This window comes from Rhinichthys klamathensis, unplaced genomic scaffold (genome assembly GCF_029890125.1).
Source record: "Rhinichthys klamathensis goyatoka isolate OS25496 unplaced genomic scaffold, OSU_Roscu_1.1 h1tg000750l_1, whole genome shotgun sequence".
NCBI classification, from domain to species: domain Eukaryota; kingdom Metazoa; phylum Chordata; class Actinopteri; order Cypriniformes; family Leuciscidae; genus Rhinichthys; species Rhinichthys klamathensis.
Window position 1 is genome coordinate 96,818 of NW_026607158.1, and position 24,732 is coordinate 121,549.

At 38.9% G+C, this 24,732-nt stretch overlaps 1 protein-coding gene across 2 annotated transcripts in view; it reads right to left on the reverse strand.

Moving 5' to 3' along the window:
• jade2 (jade family PHD finger 2) overlaps positions 1-23,457 on the reverse strand; it is an 89,445-nt gene extending 65,988 nt beyond the window's left edge. The window contains exon 1 of one of the 2 annotated variants that reach the window (XM_056242746.1): positions 23,232-23,457. The gene's annotated coding sequence lies outside the window, so the exon portion shown is untranslated. Of the gene's footprint in view, positions 1-22,620 lie in introns of both variants that reach the window. The other variant, XM_056242745.1, reaches the window with a different exon arrangement.
• Positions 23,458-24,732: the final 1,275 nt, after the last annotated feature.

Genomic DNA, 24,732 nt, shown 5'->3' on the forward strand with positions numbered 1-24,732 from the left:
CAGTCAAGACCTGCCTGGAACTACTTTAGCCGTGTGTTTCCCTAAAAAATAATTGCATACCTTAGAACGTTTGTCAACCAATCAGAATCAAGCATTCGACAGCCCCTATATTAGGCTGCTGTCACTTTAAGACGAATGCATAGATCCAATATAATGATACGCATCTGTTTTCTTTCTCAATAGTTTACAATTCTCAAACGACTGTGTTTATCAGGAAACTGGCAGAGACGGGCATTTTGACTTAAAGGTGCAGTCTGTAAAATTGAGCTAGTGGTGTAAAGAGGTACTGCAGTCCAATTAAAAGTATCGGAGATCGTGGTTTCTCCCGCCTCCTCGGACTCGGCGCTCACGCGGGTCGCCAGTTTGAGACACACAACAGGAACGAGAGCAATGCACAATGAAAATTGGCAAGTGCAGTGTCACAGACCAAAACAATAACAAACATTCCAGCTTGGAATTTCAGAGTAAAAAAATTAGGGATGCACGATATTGGATTTTGGCCGATATTCGATATGCCGATATTTTCAAACTAATTTTGCCCGATGCCGATACCGATATATTTGTTTGTTTTTTTTAAGTGCAAAAAAAACTTATTAACCTCTTAACCGTTGGCAGAGCGCCGGCGCACAGAAGCGTTTTTATTTTTTTATTTTAAATAGTTCAAAGTTACTATCATATTTAAAGGTCCCGTTCTTCGTGATCCCATGTTTCAAACTTTAGTTAGTGTGTAATGTTGTTGTTAGAGTATAAATAATATCTGTAAAATTATAAAGCTCAAAGTTCAATGCCAAGCGAGATATTTTATTTAACAGAAATCGCCTACATCGAACGGCCCGTTTGGACTACATCCCTCTACTTCCTTCTTTAATGACGTCAGTAGAACAGTTTTTTGACTAACGTCCGCCCACAGGAATGCTCCCTCAACTTGCGCACTTCTTATAACTTACTGTGTTTACTCAGCTCTTACGGTGATTTTCTGAAGTAAAACTGACACTTCATCTTTTGTGTGATGTACAATTAGGGCTGGGTATCGTAACAAAATGTTCGGTACCGATACCGATACCGATACCTTGACTTCGATACCGGTTCCTGAACGATACTTTTTTCGATACCAATTTTATGTAACCAGGTTTAACAATATAACATTACCTAATTTTTTTTTCAGTTTGTTGACTTTTTTACACTCATATTTTGAGTATGTAAAAAAGCACCAATGCTAAAGTTTTCTGTTTCCTAATCATTTAACAACATGTATTCTTTACTTCAATGAGCTCATTGTTTCTGCTTTAACTTAATGCATTAATTAACGATGAAACTGAATGAAAATTAATTGAAATGCATTACACTGTCACCTCTGATAACAGATCACTCTAAATTGTAATTTAGACATGCATTTTCTGTAAAGCTGCTTTGAAACGATATGTATTGTGAAAAATGCTATACAAATAAATGTGAATTAAATTAAATATAGGCTACTGGGGGGCGGGATATATACCTGCACGTGAAGCTTGCAGCAAAGCACTGGCAAAAGTAGCCTAATGATTATGGATGTGGAAACAGTAGCAAGGAGATATTTTAATTATTTATTAATGAACAAGTGTTTACTAATGGTGTGTTCACACCGAACGCGAATTTAATTATTTGTGCGAGTAGATTACATACAAAGTCAATGCAAAGACGCGAATAGACGCATCATTCGCGCCGGGCGTTGCAAATGACGCGAATTGGGCGACGCGTTTGCCGCGAACGTCTTCCGCGCAAGTTGAAAAATTTGAACTCGAGCTGAAGATTCAAGCGTCGAACTAGACGCGATAGACGCGTATTTGACGCTCTATTCGCGTTCGATGTGAACACCATTACTCTCAAGTGTATTTTGTGCGCTTCAGTGCCTAGATTTACCGTGTTGCCGGTCTTGGCAGCAATGATCTTGTCGAAAATATTGCATCGCGTGCATCTGGCATCGAGTCTGGCACATGACATAGGTACACTTTGGATCATTTCCACATATTTTCTATCTATCTGGGTTGGGACGCACGCTTACACACACACACACACACACACACACTGCAGCCTCACGTGCGACGAGCCACGTCTCTGGGCAGCCGCGTAAACTAGTGTTTTTCCGCCACAGCCAATCATGCTGCATGCTTATTGTTTCACTGACATTGACGAGATTAACCACTTAGGTACCGAAATGTGGTACCGAAAAACAAGACATGTTTCGATACTCGGTAGTATCGAGGCAATTCGGTCGGTACCTAAAAAGTACCGAACTCGGTACCCAGCCCTATGTACAATAAACTTTATTAAACTCATCAGTATATGTTTGATCATCATTCGGACCTGGTCCGAAAAACAGCAGACTTGTAGGCTATTAATAAATAATGGATACATACAAGCAGATGACAAATACGTTATAATAACCGTAATTAAACTACTAAACTATACCTGTTCCATCTCTATACAGCACTCTGACTCTGTAGGCATTTTTGTCCGACTCGAAATGAACACCGTTTCTGAGAGTTTCTGATATTATCATCATTCCGTGAGATGAAATTGTCCTGAGAGACTGAGCGCGAGCTCATGAAGCTCCGCCCCCTGTGCCGGCAGCAGCAGCTTATTTGCATTTAAAGGGCACACACTAAAACAGCGCGTTTTTCTGAGCCCCCAAAAATGACAATTTAAACATGGTGTAAAAAATGATCTGTTGGGTATTTTGAGCTGAAACTTCACATACACATTCTGGGGACATCAGATACTTATTTTACATCTTGTGAAAAGGGGCATAATACGGGACCTTTAATGTTATTACCTTGACAAACTATACATCATTAAAAAGATATAAGACTCAAGTTTCAGTATTTGACCACTATTGTGTTCTGAGAAACTTGTAATGACAGTTATGTCTTAATTTGTGCCAGGAGTTATGTAATGAAAAAATGAGTCGATACCTTTAATATGAATTATGAGCGTCAGCCGCTCCCATTAAAAAAAAAACTCCTGTGAGATCGTCATGACAGCGCTTGACAAAACAACGTCCCCGAGGGCTTTTAGCTCAACAATGTGCAGATGTGGAGAAATATTGATAGATTCTCATAGGTTTACATCATATTTCTATAGACAGGAATAATGTTTATTGAATTTATACCCAAATGCGTCGATGTAATCATTATGAGCGCTGGATACTCTAATGTACTGTGTTTTCAATCCATACTGGCAGCCTGGGGCGCCTTATGCTCAGTTTAGTCCATATATGGAACACATGAAGAAGTGCCATAACCATGTGACATTCAGGAATAGGGGTCGACCGATATGTGATTTTCAGGGCCGATGCCGATTATTACAGGTCAAATAGACCGATAACCGATATTTTGAACCGATATATATATATATATATATATATATATATATTATAGCTATGTCTGGTGTAAAACTGTAAATTAATGTCAAAATTAAGAATAACAAAGGGTTTTGACAAATACTTTCTTTAAATGATTTTAAACATATCTTTGAATCTGAGAACTGTTATTAATAATAATAATAATAATAATAACTTGTAAAAAGTGCAGAGAGCACCCAGCAGCATTCTGTAAACATTTTGTAAAACTTAAAGACTCTATTTTAATTTTTAAATAAAATTTTAGTAATCAAAAAGCATTTCTAATTAATTAAAATCAAACTCATTCAATTTATTTACAGTTTAACAAAAATTTAATTTTTAGGGCCTTGTGAAAAACCGAACTTTTATTTTGACGGGTTGCCGTGGAGATCTTTGAGTTTCTGTGTGTTTATGATATGTCGATAACTTTTCTCAGTTGAAGCATTAAAAAGCTCATGAAGTGACTAAGCGGCTCTGGAGATGATGTTTATGCAATCATGTCCTCATATAATGATGCGGCTGAGGCTGAAAACAGCGCAAGCGTCACGCGTGCTCCAGTGTGTGTGTGTGTGTGTGGTAACTAAAATCACGCATCTCTGCGCCATTCATTTAACGTTAGAGACACGCAGGATTCATATTTAAATAGTCTTTTTGCGGTTTGATTTGTACTGACCTGCTTTTTATTAATTCATCAAAAAGTTGACAAATTCCGTGATATTCCGCTTTATACAGTAAATTCCGTTTTTATGACTGGATTCCGCGACTCCGTCTGTTCTGCATCGCGGAAATTGACAAAACAACGTCCCCGAGGGCTTTTAGCTCAACAATGTGCAGATGTGGAGAAATATTGATAGATTCTCATAGGTTTACATCATATTTCTATAGACAGGAATAATGTTTATTGAATTTATACCCAAATGCGTCGATGTAATCATTATGAGCGCTGGATACTCTAATGTACTGTGTTTTCAATCCATACTGGCAGCCTGGGGCGCCTTATGCTCAGTTTAGTCCATATATGGAACACATGAAGAAGTGCCATAACCATGTGACATTCAGGAATAGGGGTCGACCGATATGTGATTTTCAGGGCCGATGCCGATTATTACAGGTCAAATAGACCGATAACCGATATTTTGAACCGATATATATATATATATATATATATATATATTATAGCTATGTCTGGTGTAAAACTGTAAATTAATGTCAAAATTAAGAATAACAAAGGGTTTTGACAAATACTTTCTTTAAATGATTTTAAACATATCTTTGAATCTGAGAACTGTTATTAATAATAATAATAATAATAATAACTTGTAAAAAGTGCAGAGAGCACCCAGCAGCATTCTGTAAACATTTTGTAAAACTTAAAGACTCTATTTTAATTTTTAAATAAAATTTTAGTAATCAAAAAGCATTTCTAATTAATTAAAATCAAACTCATTCAATTTATTTACAGTTTAACAAAAATTTAATTTTTAGGGCCTTGTGAAAAACCGAACTTTTATTTTGACGGGTTGCCGTGGAGATCTTTGAGTTTCTGTGTGTTTATGATATGTCGATAACTTTTCTCAGTTGAAGCATTAAAAAGCTCATGAAGTGACTAAGCGGCTCTGGAGATGATGTTTATGCAATCATGTCCTCATATAATGATGCGGCTGAGGCTGAAAACAGCGCAAGCGTCACGCGTGCTCCAGTGTGTGTGTGTGTGTGTGGTAACTAAAATCACGCATCTCTGCGCCATTCATTTAACGTTAGAGACACGCAGGATTCATATTTAAATAGTCTTTTTGCGGTTTGATTTGTACTGACCTGCTTTTTATTAATTCATCAAAAAGTTGACAAATTCCGTGATATTCCGCTTTATACAGTAAATTCCGTTTTTATGACTGGATTCCGCGACTCCGTCTGTTCTGCATCGCGGAAATCACAGGGCTCTATTATATTGAGGTATTTTGCAACTTCAGTGTAGTAATCTATTGCTTCTTCAGCAAAGTCTGCTGCTGCCTTAACTTTGAGAGACTGAAGCGTGGTCAGTGAAGCAGCTCTAGTCAGCGAGTGCTCTCGGTGTGAGAGTGCAACACTTTCAGTGCCTCAGCTTTCCGCGCTGATTGGCCGGACTCGTGACTCCCAACAAATCAGATGTGCGGGGACATTAGTCTAGTCTACAGAGTGGTGAGTTCCGACAAAGGTGGCTGCGTCAGAGCCAAATATAGCGCATTTCAAAATAAAATTATTTTATCGGCAAATCGGTTTTGAAAATGGCCGATACCGATAACCATAAAAATGCTTAATATTGGCGCCGATAATCGGCCGACCCCTATTCAGGAAGTCCTGACACAAAAACAAAGCTTCCAGAGATCGCTGTAAAGTGCAGATAAAGATGTTTTGAAGACAATAAACATGATTGCAATGATATTTGATTTACCTGTGTTCTTCGAGCGATGTCAGGTATTTTCATAATAATAGATTATATTTATAATGTAATGCTAATCGATATAGACTTTATAATTGTGCAGAATACTATAAAATAATATATTTTCTGTCTTATTTTTTCATCTGAAGCCATATCAGATCACAGAAGGTTATTTAAAACACTCGACTTGCGTTATAAAGTAAGTTTGGAGCACAAACATGGTTTTAATCTCATAAATTGTCGTGTATTGATGGTGTGCTAGGCTAACATGCTAGCTAGATCTAGGTGCACCTGCCACCACGTTAGCTGTTATTTTTATGAATTTTTCTAAATAGGAATGCTTACTGAAATGTTTCTTTTTTCAAAAAGAGCATTTGATACAGTTTAAAATGTGAAGTGATAACTTTGATAAAAGAAATGAGTGATTGAAACAGCGTGATTAGCCAGTCGTTAGTGATTATAATGCAGACAAAAGAAAAGCATATTTAGAGCCATAACCAGGCTGGAGAGGTGTGAATGTGTGCAGGGGAGACTGACACTGAATGAGGCTCGTTTGCACCACAAAACAGACTGAATAGATGCTAGAAGATGACAATAAACACCAGTTTGCATTTTAGAGTCTAATCAAAATAAAGTCATATGACATGATCTTGAAAAACATTTAACTAAATGCAGAGTTTTAGACTTATCTTCTTCAAATTTTAAATATAACATGGTCAGACATGTGGCTTTAGTTGCAGTGCATTTCTAGATTGATACAATGCCAACTTCAATTTTATTTTCATGAAGATGTTTCATAAAAAAATAATTTCTAATAACTTAACAAAACTTTGAAGCCATTTTTTTTTTTTTTTTTCATTATGATTAATTAATTCCACATTTACAATAAACTGCCAGGTGTCAGCTTTCAAATGAGATCGATCTTGTGCTTTTAGTACAAAGCGTTCATGAACTGTATCTGTTTCAGTTTGGGTATGCCATTTCTGGGGATTTTTCAAAAGTGGGGTTGCAGCTTAACAGGTTAAAGCTTCTATTAAAGTTCTCAGTCAAGAGCAGTGAGTGATTTCCTCTGTGTTTTGTTGTTTTATTAACATTAAAGGGATAGTTCTCCCAAAAATTTAAATTGTCATTTACCCTCAAGTTTCTTTCTTTTAATTTACTCTCAAGTTATTGTGGCTAACCAAACAGTTGCTGTACTCCAGTGACTTCCATAGTATATTTAAGCACAAGAAAGAAATGAATCCAGGTTTGGAACAACATTAGAGTGAGTAAATAATGACAGAATGTTTATTTCTGGGTGCAGTGTCTCTTTAAGGACAAGCGGCAGCATATTATTACTGTCTCTTTAAGAACTGCACGCGACGCGTCTAATATACACACATTTGACAAGCAGATTTTCTCTGTTTGCTTTCACTTTAGACACAACCAACTTTATGTAAACCTTGTGTGTATTTGACAGTATCAGCGCAATAAGACTCGAAAGATTAGTCCAGTATGCAGGCGCTGTGACGGCTTTAGTTCCTGTGAGCGTCGGGTGTTACGCGCTCAGAAAAGCGCATGTTAGAACAGCGCATCAGCACGTGAATGACATGTTTAACTAGCAAGACTTTGACGCACATGCAAATAATGAACTTTTGTGAATTGCAGTGTCCCGTGAGTGTAACTCTACCTCTGCGTTTACATGTGATGTGAATGTACGTCACGTTGTACAGTATGTTGAGATGAAGGCGCCAGAATTGAACTGATAGAATGCACGATACTATGATTTTTCTTCAAAAGCAGATCGTGGAGACATTTTAATCGTCCACGATCAAAAACCACGTGAGACGCACACCCCTAGTTGGAAGTAGTGTTGTCAAAAAACTCGGTACTTCGGTACCAAGTCGGTACTTCAAAAAATTAACGGTTACGGTACCAGCTTTTCTAGGTACCGAGTACCGGGTTAATCCGGTTCTTGATGCGCTGTCCGAAAGCTGCAGAGTTGCGTCCTCTTCATAAAAACACTGAGACATGGCGACCGGCGGCGCTGCTAATGCGGTGGCTCTGAATCCACTTGTTGACAAGAAAGGAGGAAAGAGCCACATATGGAAATATGTTGAATTAGGCTAATGTCACGTTGCCATAAAGGGCCGTTCACACGTTCACATAGCACGTTTTTTGCGCGTGCAAATTTCAAATGTAGGCGCGCGGGAAGCGCGCTCATAATAGAAGCGACGTGCGAGCTTGTTTTTCCAGGCGCGTCACTGTTTATGGTTGCATAGCGGAGACACGCGAGAGCGAGCGCTTGTGGAGAGAAGGAGAAAGCGGTGCAAACTGCGCTCTCCGTGATGACGAGGAAGTATCAGCAAAGAATTAATTGATTTCTAGCCCTTGCATTAGAAATCAGCTACAGGGTTCTCAAGTTTTGAAGACAGGCAAGAGTGACATTTTTGGCAGTTTTGGATTAAATAAAAGTAGGCTACAGTTAAGTCAAATAAAACATGTTTTATCTCCTGTATAGTTTGGTAACACCACAATACCATTCATTAACATTACTTAATGTGTTAACATCAACACATTGAGTGAACAATATATTTTTACAACATGAATTAATGTTTGTGAATGTTATTTAATACAAACACTTGATTGTTCATGTTTGTTCACTTCATTCATTGTGCATTAAATAATGTTAACAGATAAAACTTTTGATTTTAAAAATGTATTAGTATATTTTTAAATTAACCCCAAGGAGAATAATTGCTATGTATATAACTATGGTTTGTGGTTAGGTCATTTTATCTAATGTTATCTAACAGATAGAATCTTATTGTAAAGTGTTTTTAATACTACAGTTTCCATCTTTGTAACTGTGATATACACTTTAATATATGTAAATTTTATCTAAATTAAGATTTGGTACCGAAATTGGTACCGAGAACCGTGAATTTTCACTGGTATTGGTACCGAATACTGAAATTTTGGTACCGTGACAACACTAGTTGGAAGTTTAAGTTGCTGGCGCTCATGCTTCGTTCACGGTCGTCACGTGCGCATAGGAAACACGCCACCCTATCGGCAAGACTCATCGGCAGAAATATTCGTATCGGCCGATGCCGATGATGCTCACTTTAAGCTTTTATCGGCCGATACCGATGTTGTCCCGATATCATCGTGCATCCATAAAAAATAAAAAAAATAACCGGCTGTAGAAGTGTTTTTCAGAGAAACGAGAATGTGAACGTAGCATGTTTCCTCAATATATGCAAACATATTATGGTAATTTTATGCTTTAGTAGAGTGAAAAAGCTACATACAGCACCTTTAATTTTGAGTGCACGTGTCCGTTCAGGGTTTGAATCTAGTGTTCACGTGCTGTCTGCGCAGCGGTTAAGGTCCTTGCACACTAAGTCCGAATATGCGTTTTTTCGTATTCGTGATTCGGTGGCTCTGAATTGTCAAAAAAACATTAAAACTGCTCGCTACGGATGCGAAAAACGTAGAAAATCGAACCAGAACCAAATTTTCTTATGACGAACGAAAGTTTCGGAGGCAGTGTGCAAGCGTGATTGACATAACGTAAGTTCGGATTTATTTTTTAACGTGCGGAAATTTCGGACGCGAATTTCAGACTCAGTGTGCAAGGGCCTTTACTCTACGATGGCTAAACTTTACAATTAATCCGTGAAACACATGCGTTCCAAGCACGATCCCTACACTTGACTATCACAGATGTGCACATCGCAATATTGATGCTAAAACGCTATATTGTCCAGTCCTACTTAAAGCTGCAGTCCGTAACTTTTTTAAGTTAAAAATAATCCAAAATAATTATATAAAAAAAAAACTATTCTGCCAGTGGTCAAAACTATCTGCTTGCCATAGCTAGATTCAAAACGGTTAGCTTGTAATAATGATTTTAATTCCAGTGGTACTGGTGGGTTTCCGCGGGAAATTCGAGCATGTCTTTGCGTCATTACGTCACACCCGTACACATAAAGAAGGAGTTTCGGCTAGCCGGCTATACTGCGCGTGACGAGATGTTTAGATGTATTCATAGATTTCATGTGACGTCACACAGTGGAGCGGCCGCCATTTGTAGGACCGAATTGCAACATGCCGTCTATCTACTGTGCTGTAAACTGTGATAACAGCAAATCACAAAGATATGTTGAGAAATTAACGTTGACCTGGAAATTTAAATAAAAGTAAAATTAGCAAATTACAGGTTAGCTAGCTAAATTAAAACATGTAGTTTACAATTGGAACACGTATTCTCTATATACAACCTTATTCTAGACCGCTATCTATATTTACATTATAACCTTAGTTATACGTTTGGCTGAATTATGTTGTTGTTACCTGCTTCAGTATGCTAAACTACAGCTCACTGTTTCTGCCTTAATGCATTGTTTAAATTAATAGATTATTAGCTAACTGCATGATTTATATACATTGCTGAAATGCATAACTCGGACACTCTAAATTGTAATGTAGACACATGCATTTTCTAAAAAAGCTGCTTTGATTGTGAAAAGCGCTATACAAATAAATGAGAATTGAAAATAAAGGTGTCCAAACGTCACTGATAATACAAGAGATATGTGCTTTACCAAAATTATTAGCAATTCAGTTCAGCGATGCTTTTATGTTCAGCGATTACTGGTGTAACGTTAATATTGCTTGATTAACAGAGTGCCACTTACCCTTCCTGTTATCAAGAAAATTTTCTTCATGGGGGCATTTAATACAACACTAAATCATAAATCAGATATACCTGTACAATAACATTACGATGTCCAGCAATCAATGTAAATAGTCCATTGAATTTAATTTGTTGTTTAATGACATTCAACATCCAACTATTTTACATATGTACTTTGATGGTCCAGTGGCGGAACTTTTGCCAAGCGTGTCAGAGGTTCTGGGTTCTAATCCGCCCTCATACCCTTTTTTTATTAAAAAACCCTTATTAAAATCGATTGTGTTTATCAGTGGTTGTATATCAGTCAGGAACAGATTTGTGTGCATTTTATTTTGTGATTTCATGAAAGCGCGCGTCCGTGTGAAGACTGTGCGGTGTGCGCGAGTCACGAGAGAACACTGTTTCTGCACCACTGATCCAGAGTCAACAAGCACTTTGATCACTTGATTTAAAAAACAACACATTTCAGCGTGCTAGATCACCTCTTATTTTACTTTTATTTATGTGTATTGGTACATCCGTGCCGCGAGATGTTTCAAAAGTGGTGGGGACATGGAGAGGGATTGTGGACGAGGTAACGTTAGATGTAAATGTCAGCAAACGTAAAATTTGGCAAGTTTTTACTAGACTTTAGTGGAGTCAGCAGTTCGTTTAACAGTAAATACGGATCTATACCTAAAGTATCCTTTTTATTTAAATACCGTTGCTTTTCATCTGTGCTATTTAAGTGTGCAACATCTTTCCGCTCACCAGGGAGAGATTATGCGATTTAACGCAATGGTCCTAAAGATGGCGGCCACAACAAAAAAGTCACGTGACTGAAACCCATGAATAGGCTTTTCTCACTGCACTTTACATTATTAAACTTATGACATCCAGAAAGATCCAAACAACAATCATCAGTGTCAACTGGAGATTCAGCAGTTATAAAACCCAAAAGACTTCGTACTTCGGATTTAAGGAGGCTAGAGAAAGAGGAAGAAACCGTCTCATGCGAACACAAGGATTTAAACATCGGCGGGGCTTTTGAAAAGTGCGTGAACTCAGTGTTTTGAAGGGGTTCGAAACGGAAGAAGAGACGGCTTTTTTCTGCTGAACAAGTAAGACATTTCAATAGTTCAATCGTGTAACAGTACGTTTTCTTAATTCACACAGTTATGGAGTTTCCTTTGTTGTGCCTTTCTCGTTTTGCTATTATGGAGAATATGAATTCTGAACTACACAGGTAACCATAAAACACATTAAATGTAACATTAGTCACGCAATGCTGATGTTGTTAACATGAACAATTTGAGAACAAAGTAGGCTATAATTTGCACGGTTGCTGTAAATCACGTTGATTAAATCTAACGAAGCTTATCATGTCGAATGCTTTTTCCCCCTTAGTTGGTCAGAACAAAAATGGATTTTACTTACTTGTTCAGAAGACATTTTCTTATGAAAATTCTAATGTTGATCAAACTTTCAAAAAGTGAATCTGTGATTCTGTATGCCAGTATCCACACAGCGCGGTGACTGACAGCAGCACTCGCCTCAAAGCACTGTGTTCATCCGCGCCGTTTCATGCCGATTTACAACCCACGTAAAGATGATAATTCTGCGAATCACTGCAGTTACAGATTTCGAACAGAGAGATGGCGACAAAGAGGAAAAGCTACGGACTGCAGCTTTAAATGTGTAATTGCACTATAACAAGTTAAAATAAAGTTTAACCAATTAATTAACTTATTTTACGTGGCTTATTAGTGGTCGAAAACACTCAAATTAAAGTCACGTGCTCATCTTGGTGAGTATTAACGTGAATACAGTTATGAACGGTTCAGGCAGAATGTGTAACAGTGCTTTGGATCCGTGTGTGTCAGCTCTTAAAGGGACAGCAGCCTAATAAACCTGCCGCGCTCTCTGTTGGTAATGTAAATCAAACAACAAAAGACAGAAAATCACGTACTGCTCTTGACTGATTAACTTGTGTAACTTTAAATGATTAATCTGTATTCAATTTTTACAATGAAGATTATTCAAATTTTATTTTAAATTGTATTTATTTTAAACAGTTTCTTAGCTAAATACTGCGGTTAGATCTACCTAAAAAAAATAAAGCAGTCTATTTCATTTGTATCTTTATTCTATTGTATTTATTTGTGCTATTGCTAGTAATTTGTTCTTATTTTATTACTGTTTACTTGTCTTTTTTTTAATTTAATCTACCATTTGAAGTCAAGCTTCCGTGTGCTGTGCCATTGCAACAACACTACGCCATTGTAAAACATACATTGAGTTAGCAAATATTTGTGAGATAATTGATCAACGTTTATATACGGTACGCTTAAAAGCTTTATCATATAAAGTGATCTCTTCAGAAGAAACTCTGCCTAGACTTTCAAAAGATGGACATAAAAAGAAATAATATTAAAAATATCTATACGACAGTGTATATGCAGAGTTTTTTCCGCATGGTATCGTATCGAAGTTCCAGTATCGTGACAACACTACTCAATAGTTTTCTAGTCCTGGTTGAGTTAGTTAGTAGTGTGTTGAAACTGGTGGTTATGGTAAGGGGCGGGACTAGAGATGTAGCGGTATGAAAGTTTCATAGCACTGAAATTTTTATCACGGTCGATACAGCAATCAATATTATCACGGTTTTGTTAAAATGAGATGAAAATGTTCAAGAAGAATGATTCGCACATTGAAAACATTTCAGCTTTTATATTTGGAAATCAACAAACAGCAAATAAAATTAGCAGCTCTGTGCACTTTTTAGGACATATGGTTTGCCAAATAAAAAAATTGACATGGACTAAACTCCGCGGGCGGCGCCGTCTTTGATTCAATACAAGGACACGTTGGATCGCTGCCATAGTTGGTCGCTAACTGGACACCACCATGCTTACCCATTTATAGATCTTAGCCATTTAGAGCCAAATTGTTTGCCAGATTTTAATTATCAAAAGTGATTGCCAATTTAAATGCTTTAATGACATTACGAAATAGCCTAGGCTAATTACCACCATATTAGTTCTGATACCAAATAAAGTCAACTTCATAAATAGGCCTGTATTTGGGCCATTGCGATTATTTTATTATTAGTCTTAAAATGTCCATAACATAAAATCATTGTTGAGCCACAACATTGTCAACATACCATAGTTTGACTTACTGCGCTGCGCTGATTTCTAAAGACTGCTTCACAGTGGCGGCGACTAGCGTCTCGAGCTCAAACAACGCTAAGAGAGAGCTTACGAATGGTCCAGACCAACCTTATGAAAGTGTGACTTACAGAAGATATACTCAGCGTACGAATGTGTCGGGAATCGTCCCATAAAGTATAGGTTAAGAACTACTTAGCGATAAGAACGTTTTGGGGAACCGGGCCCAGAGCGTTACTGACAGACTGGGAAGAGAGGAGCTGCAACAATGGAGAATATGAGGAGAATAATCAACATTCAAGCAGGAAAACCTGTTCTAGTAGAGCCTGGAAACAACACCAAGACTTGTGAAAGGGCACAACAGGTCCCTATTTCCAAATTAAATTAAGACATGCTTTTTGGTTATTAAATTTTATTAAATTGGAATCATGAATAAAAAAGGAAAACGTTGAATTTGGGGGGAAAAATACAAGAGTTTTCATAGGGCGCTAAAGGTGTAGAAAGAAACATCTCAAAGATGATCAGACAAAAAAATTAAATGCTCTATATTCAAATTGTAATAGCAATGTAATTAAGTTTTTTGTCTTTTTAATAAATTTGCAAAGTGTCTCTGCCTCTCGGTTGATGAGCACCTTTCTCTGGTTTATAAATCCAAGCATGGTAATATCATCTCTCTGGGTGAAAACACTCTTCTGGAGACGTCATCCTAACATCAGGACCACATCCATCTCATCCGCCACACACACACACACACACACACACACACACACTGCCCTTCTAATGGCACGCGTGACACAAATCCACTAGGATGGGGAACTCACACAGGCAGAGCTTCATTCATGAATAACTCCCGCGCCTAATCAGAAACGCACACTGCTACCCATGTGATTGCCTCGCCTCCTTCTCCACCAATCACAAGACAGCTGCCAAACACACTGAACGGATCAGCAAAAAAATAAAATAATATATATATATCAGGGCTCCAGACTAACTTTTCCACTGGTTGCACTGGTGCTACCAACTTTCTCAGTTGGTCGCACCAGCATATGATTTGGTCGCACCTTTTTTTTTTTTTTTGCCACATGCCATGGGATTAATCAATGCATGCTGATGAATAGTGGTTTTAATGGACCAAGGCTAGCAAAGGCTTTCTGGGTTGCAGCAGAAATACCTGTAATATATTAATTATCATTGCCAAATTTCAGGATTTTCATGGATTTTGGACAGTGATTTTAATGTGTAATTTTAAGCATTTAACATTTGAATTATATACTATCTATCTATTTACATTTGAATCATATTCTATCTATCTATCTATCTATCTATCTATCTATCTATCTATCTATCTATCTATCTATCTGTCTATTATCATCTTTCTATCTTTTAAAAATCATTAAACATTCAAATGTATGCATTACATTTTAAAAGATTAGAGTATTATAATAAACTGATACAGATTTTTCGTTATCAAAGTTTATAGTTGTAACAAAAAGCAGAAATCTCACACTCCTTCCCTTCTGCATTTTATAATAATTCCCTTTTCCTCTGTGGAGTGATCATGAGAGTAATCGCTCGACAGAGGAAAATATAACCGCTGTAAAGACGTAGGAGGAAGGGGCTCTGTGTTTCGTGAGACCTTTTTTACCATTTTTATATTCTTTAATTCCTGAATTCGTAATTGGCGCGTTTCACCATCAGTGTGCAATGCGCGTGACGTCTACGTTCGTCAATAAATAAACTGCACGTGTCTTGCGGAAGAACACTGTAGCCGGAGCTACTTCTCTCCGTTAATGTCTATGGCGAGTCACGCAGGCACTGGGCTACTCCGCAGCCGAGACGAGCCCGGGATAAAATAGTCCGAATATAAACACTTATTATAGGCGTACCGTAGTGATTCAGAATAAGTCAAAAACACGGTTTGGAAAATGGATTCATGATGTACTCGTTCATTTTGAACATAAGTTACGGACTGCAGCAGCTGATACAGCGGCGCTCTGTTGCTCAAGCGTCCACTCGCACTAATGCGACCACATAACATTTAACTCGCACATTCTCAAAAAATGGTCGCATATGCGACCAATTTGGTCGCAGTCTGGAACCCTGTATATATATATATATATATATATTGGGGGGGACTTTGCTTTTCATTTATTACTTAAAGCTTACTTGAAGTTCTTTGGTACTACATCTAAAACTACTAGCCTAACTGATAAAGTTCAAACATTATTAAAAACAAGTGAACGGTCAGTAATAAAATAAGAACAAATACACAAATTACAAGCAGAGATGAATACTAAGTAACAAAGTTACAAAGTCTAACAGTAGTATTCAAGTACAGAAATTAATAATTAGGCCTAAACCTAAAATAACACTATTTGTTCACTGTAGAAATGAAATATAGTTTCATCTTTGTTAAAGCAGTATTTTCTTGTTTTATTAACATTAATGACAGACAGCAGCAGGAATATTAGGCTGCCGTCACTTTAAGACCGAATCCACGGACCATCCGGTTTCTTTCGCAATCGTTCACTCATGAAAGAACTGAGAGAATACATGCAGAGCCCGAGAAGGGTATTTATTTAGACACATTACATTTCGTGATAATGTGTCCGTTCAAGAGCAGGGAAGCGTGAAACAGGAATCAATTCTGTGTTCAAGCGCTGTCTGAAACACGCCCCTTTCTCTCTCAGCGAGTGTGTGTGGCTGTGCGCAGATAACGCGCCAGTCCTGACTTTTGCCTCTTCTTCTGCGTTTAAAATGGTTTGAATGAGTAAATTGGCCAAATGATCAACTTTCACTCTATGATGGTTAGCCTAAATTCAGCAGTTAAAGGCACACTATGCAAGAATTGTACCTTAATATAACAGCTTCAAAGTCATTTCGGTGGCAAACAAACTCATAGTAGGACGAATCATCCTGGTAGTAAACCTTGGGGGGGACGCCGCTGGAAAAACCAGCAAGGCAAGTTTGAGAGGAGCGCCCCCGACAAATCTCGCGAGAATCACGACATGCTTTACGGCAACGACGTCACACACATCAACAACAACATATGAAGCATGAAGACACTTGCGCGCATTACAGACGTGATACTCGACGATGGAAAAAGCAAAGAAAACACGGTCGGAAGAGACTAGGAAAAGAGAATATCTGCTCAACCTAGGGCTGGGCGATATGGCAAAATATATTATCACAATATTTTTTTCCATATTGATCGATATCGATATTTGTTACGATATATAATTTAATAATGCTACCTAGGGCTGGGCGGTATGACGGTATATATTGTTACCGCGGTAGAAAATGTCAACCGTAACAGATTTTTTTATTCCGTGTATACCGCGACATGCAAATAAGTGAGCGTGGTTAACTTGCGTGCAGCGTGCGTGAGACTGAAACACTGAGATTTGTCAAAGAAACATGGAGAAAGCAGATCAAGAGGATCCACAAAAGAATTGCGTTTTTTTTAAAGGGTTGTTGTTAACGTGATATTTTCGGGGGGAAAGGCGCAGCCATCGACTTGAGCAGTGTAGCACCCGTAGACTACAGTTTAGGGGAGTGCGCGCTCGCAATGGGGAACGCATGAAGTTGATGACAACATTTCTTTTATCAAGGTCATAACGAATAGAAATAATCTTAAATAATGTATAGTTATCTGCATCTTTCCGTCTCTTGTGTATAGTTGATTTTTAAACACGAAAATTGCATTCAGCATGACACGCAAGCGGTTGCCGTGGTAATGAACAGTAGGCGGGCCTATTATAATCCTGTATCTGAGGCAAAATTACTAAATGCAGCGCGAGTTATATATTTCTAACTCCAAACAATTGGCCACTGAACCAGCTGATATAATCTTTCTTTGATTCGATACGAGATTACAACTTGACACTTAACCGATCGAATTTTACTGATGCAAAAGACGCACGCGTGCACACTCACTGAGAGGGAGCGCGGTGTGTCAGTGTTCACCAGGCTATGGTCAAATAATGACGCAGTTACAAGGTGTGTATAACTTAAACTACTTAGTCAACACTAACAGTAGATGCTGTTCGGTTCATACTGCTCCTAAGCCGCGTTTCCACCGCAGGAACTTTACCCAGGAACTAGGAACTTTGGCCTGGTACTCGGTGTGTTTACACCGCAGGAACCAGGGTCTAAATGAAGTTCCGGGTAGATATTTCCCCCTCCGAAAGTCCCTGCTCGCGAGGTAGTACTCTTTCAAAGTTCAGGAACTTTCGCGGGTGGGGCTTGTGCGCTGAACATGCTGATTGGTTGTGTTCACGCCGCATTATGATTGGATAACTCCGCGCAGCATTTTATTTTAACCGGAATTTTTAGAATCTATTGCAGTTCGTGGCTTCATGCAGTAATGAAGTTCCATGCAGTAAGAGTTGTCTGTCTGCAAATATGGAATTTAATAAAAATAAAAAAGGCAGCTGGACCGACGACGAGATTCAGGCTTTATTAAGCGTATTTGCGGAAGAGAAATTTTCTGCGCGTTCGTCCCAGCCTTCTCACGGTCAATGTCCGCAATAGCTGATAACATACGCTGTCTAATTTTAGATCTAACGTTAGCATTACGAGCTTTCTGAACACGCTTTAGTATCAGTGCTCGTCTCTTTTCTGCCGTTTTGTTAATTACTGTCCTGGTTAGTAAACCAATACATCTCAAACAACTGCAGCACAGTGTGAATCTCTTCCATATTTATTATAAATGTGGCGCTCAAAACTGATTACTGTCTTTTACAGTCTACTGTCCGTCACAAGCAAGCAATGAGCAGTCGCGCGCAGTTTACCCGGTACTTTAGACCGCGATGTAAACGCAGAAAGCTACCGGTCTGGGGCAAAAAAAGTTCCTGGGAAAAAAGTTCCTGGGACAAATTGTTCCGGGCAATTGCGGTGGAAACGCGGCTCTAGTCACTTCTGAACTTGATGAACTTGACAGTTTTGAACTCCTCTTGATTAAAGCTCAGGGTGACGGGTTGCCAGATATCACAAAAAGAGCAAAGCAAGCCCCTTAAAAACGCAGAATAATAAGCACATGGTAAAAATGTACCGGGGAACACATTTAAACATTTAGCATTACTAATACCCTACAAAATTAAAAGGAAGTAACTAATTTATTATGAATAGAATAGTTCATATAAAATATTCAGATATTATAAACTGATTGATAAAGCAATGCATGAGATTGAAAAATGATTCAGCAACACTTTTTTTAAAGTTTAAATAAAGTGAGTTGTATTTAATATCAATCAGTTATGGGAAGTTTATCTCATTTTTATTGATGAGTGTGTTTTGTTTAGTATATTTAGCTATCAAAATAGTTTACCAAAGAAAATAATTTACCAAATAAAAGAAAAATCATGCAAGGTGAAGTTCTTTTCATTTCTAAAGTATTTGGGTTTATCTATTATACAAAGCCCCTTTTGTCGATTTTTCGAGAATAACTACATATATAAATAACTATATCGTGAAATATATCGTTACCGAAATAAAATTAGTCATACCGCGAAACACAATTTTGGTCATACCGGCCACCCCTAATACTACCCGTTTAAAGAGTATACTGATAATGATGCCTGAAGAAACCAGAAGGTTCAATAGCCTTTAACGTTAGAGTTTGAAACTTAAAATTTGAATAACATAATGCAAACATTTAACTGTGCAAACATGGCTTGGTTGAGAATATATTTTGTTATTAAATAATATTGCTCCTTTTTGATCGCTTTTCATAAGGGGCAATGGTCGCAAAAGACGACACAATTGGTTGTTGTTTAGGTAACTTACAGCCCCGTTTGCGCTGCTAACAGCAGAAGAACCACTAGCATGTTGGGCTTTCACCGTCGCTTTCGTGCATGTCGGTTCCGCTCATTTTTTCTTTACATTCACTTTCTTCACTGCCGGTAGCTCAAACAGTGCTAGCAAATAGGCGTACACGTACTTAGACGCACAAGCCAAAATCTGCGGTCTGACTGGCTGTTGTCTGTTTATTTCTGCTTTGTAATAGGCTGTTAGGTCTATCTACATCGAGTAAAATATGTCAAAAGTTTATCATCGTAGTCTACATAAATCTTATCGCGATGCCATATGAGATCATTTTATCGCCCAGCCCTAGCTCAACCCGTAAATAAATGCATCAATCCGCTGGTTTTGTTTGAGTTCTTTAATGGTCTAGTGGTAAATCTTTTGCCAAGCGTGTCAGAGGTTACAGTGGTTACAGTCTATATCAAGCAGGGACACGTTTGTGTGCATTTTATTTTGTGATTTCACCGGAATGAATAGAGAGTCTCCGCAACTGCGATAGATTGAAGAGCGCGTCCGAGTGAAGACTGCGTGCGCGCCGCCACAAGAGAACACTGTATCCATGACACTGATAGCAGCGGACACGAGCGCTCAGCTGGAGTTCAAAAACACATTTTAGCGCTAGATCTCTTATTTAATGCAAAAAATGCAAGATTTGTACCTTAATATAACAGCTTCAAAGGGGTATCAGGCTGTGAGTGCAGAGACCAGTCTATGGCAGAGACGCTCTGCGTGAGTGGTATTTACGACAGTAACATTCTCCACAAGTACTCCACAGCGACTCTAGGGTCGCTGTTTGACAAAAACGGAATTCCTGCATTGTGTGCCTTTAATCCATGAAACGCATGTGTGCTGAAGCATGGGGCAGCTGGTCCGCACAGATCAGGGGTCGGCTGCGTTCCGCTCCACCCCTACAAGAAGGCATTACTGATATATTTTATGTAGGGATGCGCTGAAAATTATTGGCCGAAAATGGCATTGTCTTGGCCGAAAGAGAAACCGTCCGAAAAAATATGCGGTTCCGTTTAGTGTATGGACCACGTGTTTCTGCACTTTAACGGACACATACACACAAAATTATGTCAAAATATCAGTCTCGGCAAATATTCTCGTAAACACAGTTGGTAGGTGAGCGTTGAGAAAGAAATCTGCATCATTATATTGGATCCGTGCATTAAGTTGAACTCGGATTGAGCGCCTGGAGCGAGTGATTTCCATGTTAAGTCAATGTAAAGACGCGTTGGCGCGTGTCTGGAGGTCCTGCGGGAGGTCGCGCGAAAGAGGCGCATCGAGCATCTGGCGTGATATGCGCAAGAGATTTTATTTGGTGCTTTTTGTGCATTCACGCGTTTGAAGCGAAATTGCCGCCCGAGTTGAACAATCTGAACTTTGACGTCTGTTTGCGCCGCGTTAACCGATCAGGAGCCTGCTTGCTGCTGTCACATGGTGAAGTGACGTGATAAACGGGGGCAGGCCCGCCCTGAGTCACTCATTCAACATGGGTGATCCTCGCTCCGATGCGGGACAACAGGTCATCAAGCTGGGCGCGGGACAGGCGGAGGTACCGCTGACAGCGGCCGTCATCCAGGCGCAGCTCCTGGAGCGAGAGGTGAAACTCGCCAAACTGGGTTCGCCTCCGAAGGGTCCTGTGGACCCAAGTAAGGCGACGATGACGATGATGAAATACAGAGCGGTGACTCTCTCGATGAATGCTTGATCAACATCAGCCATCTTGCAAACAGACCACTGCCTAGCACTGGCCCCTCCCACAGGAAGCGGATTTCACCTCGAACGCCCGTCTATTTCGCTTCAAACGCTCGCTATATACACGATCCCATTTGCTTTGGACGCGCGAGTGGATTCAAAATGTTCAAGCGTCCAACTAGACGCGATAGAAGCGAATTTGACGCTCAATTCGCGTTTGGTGTGAACGTAGCATTAAAGTGACGGCAGCCTGTAAATACCTGCTGCCAAGTCGTTAATGTTAATCAAACAACAAAACACAGCTTTAACAAAGATCAATCTTAATTTATACAGTGGGCCTGCCCAGTTAATTTATACATTAAAGCCTGATTATATTACTGATTATATATTCAACTTTGAAACAAAACAAACAAAGAAACCCATTGACTTAAGGACGATGAACTGTTAAAAAAAAACTTGTTTCCAAGTATTAGGAGCAATGGAAAATTACCCCACAGTTGCATTCTTAACGTAAATTAAATTTAAATTTTAAATACCGGTATATTTCCTTAAAACAAAAATATAAATATGATTCAACACACAATACATCAGTTTCATAAGTTAAAGGAGCATAATGTATCTATGCTACTGTTTGAGCTACAGATGGTTGCGGCTTGCTATTGGTCAAACTCGTGAGTGACAGGTTGCCCCTCCCTCACACCAGTCAACATGTCATCAGAGAAGAGACATCACAGCAATAGGGGGGGGGGAACAATATTTTTAATCAAAGATTATGAAGGCACATAAATTTAAAACAAGTATATTGATGCACATAAAAATAATTTATAATAAATGCCACAATATTCCATATAAATAAGAACTGCCAATTTTGATTTGACTTTTTAAAATGTATTATTTTATTATTTCTAACTTTAATTGTAAGCATTTAAAATGGAAAACTAGACTTGTAAAACACTATTAATATAGATAAGGTAAAATATGAAACGCGGTTTCCCGCTGCTCAAACGCAGCCACGCCCCCTCCGCGAACGTCACGAGCAGCAGACTGAAGGGGGCGTGGCTGATGACCCGCAGGGCTTGTTAGTGAATCTCTTCGCAGAAGCATGCTAGGCCATCCAGCGTTTATAACTTCACGATACTAAAACAACCACTAATTTCATCTAAAACAGATATAGTGTGAGCGCACTGCACTTTCAAATAACTTTAGAATAATCAGTTGCAGTCAGCTGAGTAAAAGCTCTAACGTTACCTCCCTATAAAAACTCAAGACTATTTTTGCACGGAAGAGTTTACCAATAATGACAGACAGGTCGAAAACAGACATATTTGCGATCATTAATAAAGCATATCGCTTCAGTTCGTGAGGATCCGTATCTTGATCTCAGAATGAGGCTGCAGAATTCAGGCAAACTTAAATCTAATGTAACACAAACGCCCATCCTGAAACTGCGTGATACCAGAAAAGATGGCACATTCTTTCGCTTTACCTTATTTGCGGTTTGCACAAGAGGGCGTGATGTCCTCGATGCACAGAAATCAGCGGATCATGATCATCTGAGGCCAGGCACATGTATGTCCCTCAGCATCCGTGTGACAGATGATTTCCCCTCCACAGCCCGAATAAAAGTTACAGTCGGCGGGTTTAATCCACATTAAATGGCGTCCTGCGCCGCGGTCCGTCGAGTTGCTAAAATCGCAGTTTCCACACTTATTATAGCAACGTTCATCTGTTCGTCGTCCGTGAAAATGTTTCTGAGGAAAGCATTTCCTCACATCCCTGCAAAGTGAAGCGCACTAACTGCTCCAGTGACGTGACAAGCCATCGAGTTTAACGTCCAAACCCCGTCTCTATAGCGTCTAAATTTCGTTTCCGTCCAATGAGGCGTTTTACATTCTGTTTTTGTTTGTTTGTTTGTTTGTTTCCGCGTAAACAAGACCGACTGAGGTGCGGGATCGCAACATTAAGCTCACACTTATAACTCTTTTGGCGCCATATTAATGACGTACCAAAAATTTCCGTTACAAGCGCGCGGATGAAACCCTGTCGTGGCTCGTGCGCGTGAAAGAAAACACCGCGAAAGCTCTTTGCGTTGTTTACCTGTCAAGTTTTATAATGTCCATCAAGAGCCAGCGAGCATGAAGAAGAAAGTCAGCGGCTTCTCTCCTCAAATGAGTGAAGAACGGGGCGGTTCGCTCAAATAACCGACCATTTTACAGAGAGTCCGATGGGGGGAGCCATGAACAAACACGAAAGAGGAAATGCCGTTTGACACAACAAACATGACATCTTCAGTTTCTCTGGGAAGACCTTCTTTTCCCGACAAGCGGACAACTTTGCTTGGGATTAGATATGTAAGTATTTGACATGAAGTCTCTTCTAATGAGGGAACATTGAAGTCACGTCATCATGTCATAAGGTTATAACACACAATATAGTCTATAAATGAGCACTGAGCTACACACACACACACATTAAAAATATAGTCTATAAATGAGCACTGAGCTACACACACATTAAAAATATAATAGGGTAAAAAAAAAAATAGGGTAAAAAAAATACCTAATAGATTTCATCATTCTTATCCAGATGATTGATTACATTAAGATTACATAATAATGTTTTTTGTATTACAATTTTTCTGAAATGTTATGTTCAAATATGCAAATGAGGCATTATCTAATTAAATATCCACTCATTTGCATACATTTCTAGAACAAAAATCTGAGCATTGGTTAAAGTCCCACTCCGATCATATTTTGAGCTATTTGTAAACATTCCCAGTGGTCTTTAAATTATGATTATGCCATTTTTAGCCAAACTCACAAAACCTGTGCCGTTTTCTGGGACTTTGCTTCAGCAGAGCGGCAGTAGCTCATTAGCAATTCGCCTCTGCGTTGTGGGCGGAGCCGTTGGCACGGAGATGACCCTCCCCCTCCCCGTTGCTGAGAGCTCTGTCTCTCCCGCTAGCTTACACCCCCAACCTGTCATTACCGGTGCAACAAAAATTGAGAGCAATATTGGCGCTATCCAGCCGTACAGTGCGTTTTCGTTTTAAAATGCATAACTTTTGCAACGATTATGCGCTCCTGCCGTCCACATTACTGACCCTCGGCCTCGAAAACGGAGACTGACCCCTTCAGTCGAGTCCGATGCAAGACACGCAAGTGACGCAACCCATAGCAACGAGTCATGGCAACGACAGCTCAAACCGACAGAAACATACAAGTAAACGTGAATTTTGTCACATTGTCATGTTAATTATAATCAAATGCATTTTGTTTTATTGAAAACAATATTATCATTGATATTTGTTTGAGAGGGGCACTTTCGATTAATTTTAACAAGCTTGTGGCCCCGCCCAGTGGAGTTACTACGTCACAACTCCAGTCTATTTTGAACGGCATTTTAGCGTCTGCTACTGATTCACAGCCATTTGAATGTAGAAATACTCAGAAATACAACTTTGAGCTTATTTTTCTCAAGATATGTCCTCTAACATAAGAAAAATGCCACAAGAACATGTTAACACCTAGAAAAACATTATTTTCATCGGAGTGGGTCTTTAAAGCCAGGTTCAAAATTCCTGTTTAATTTATTT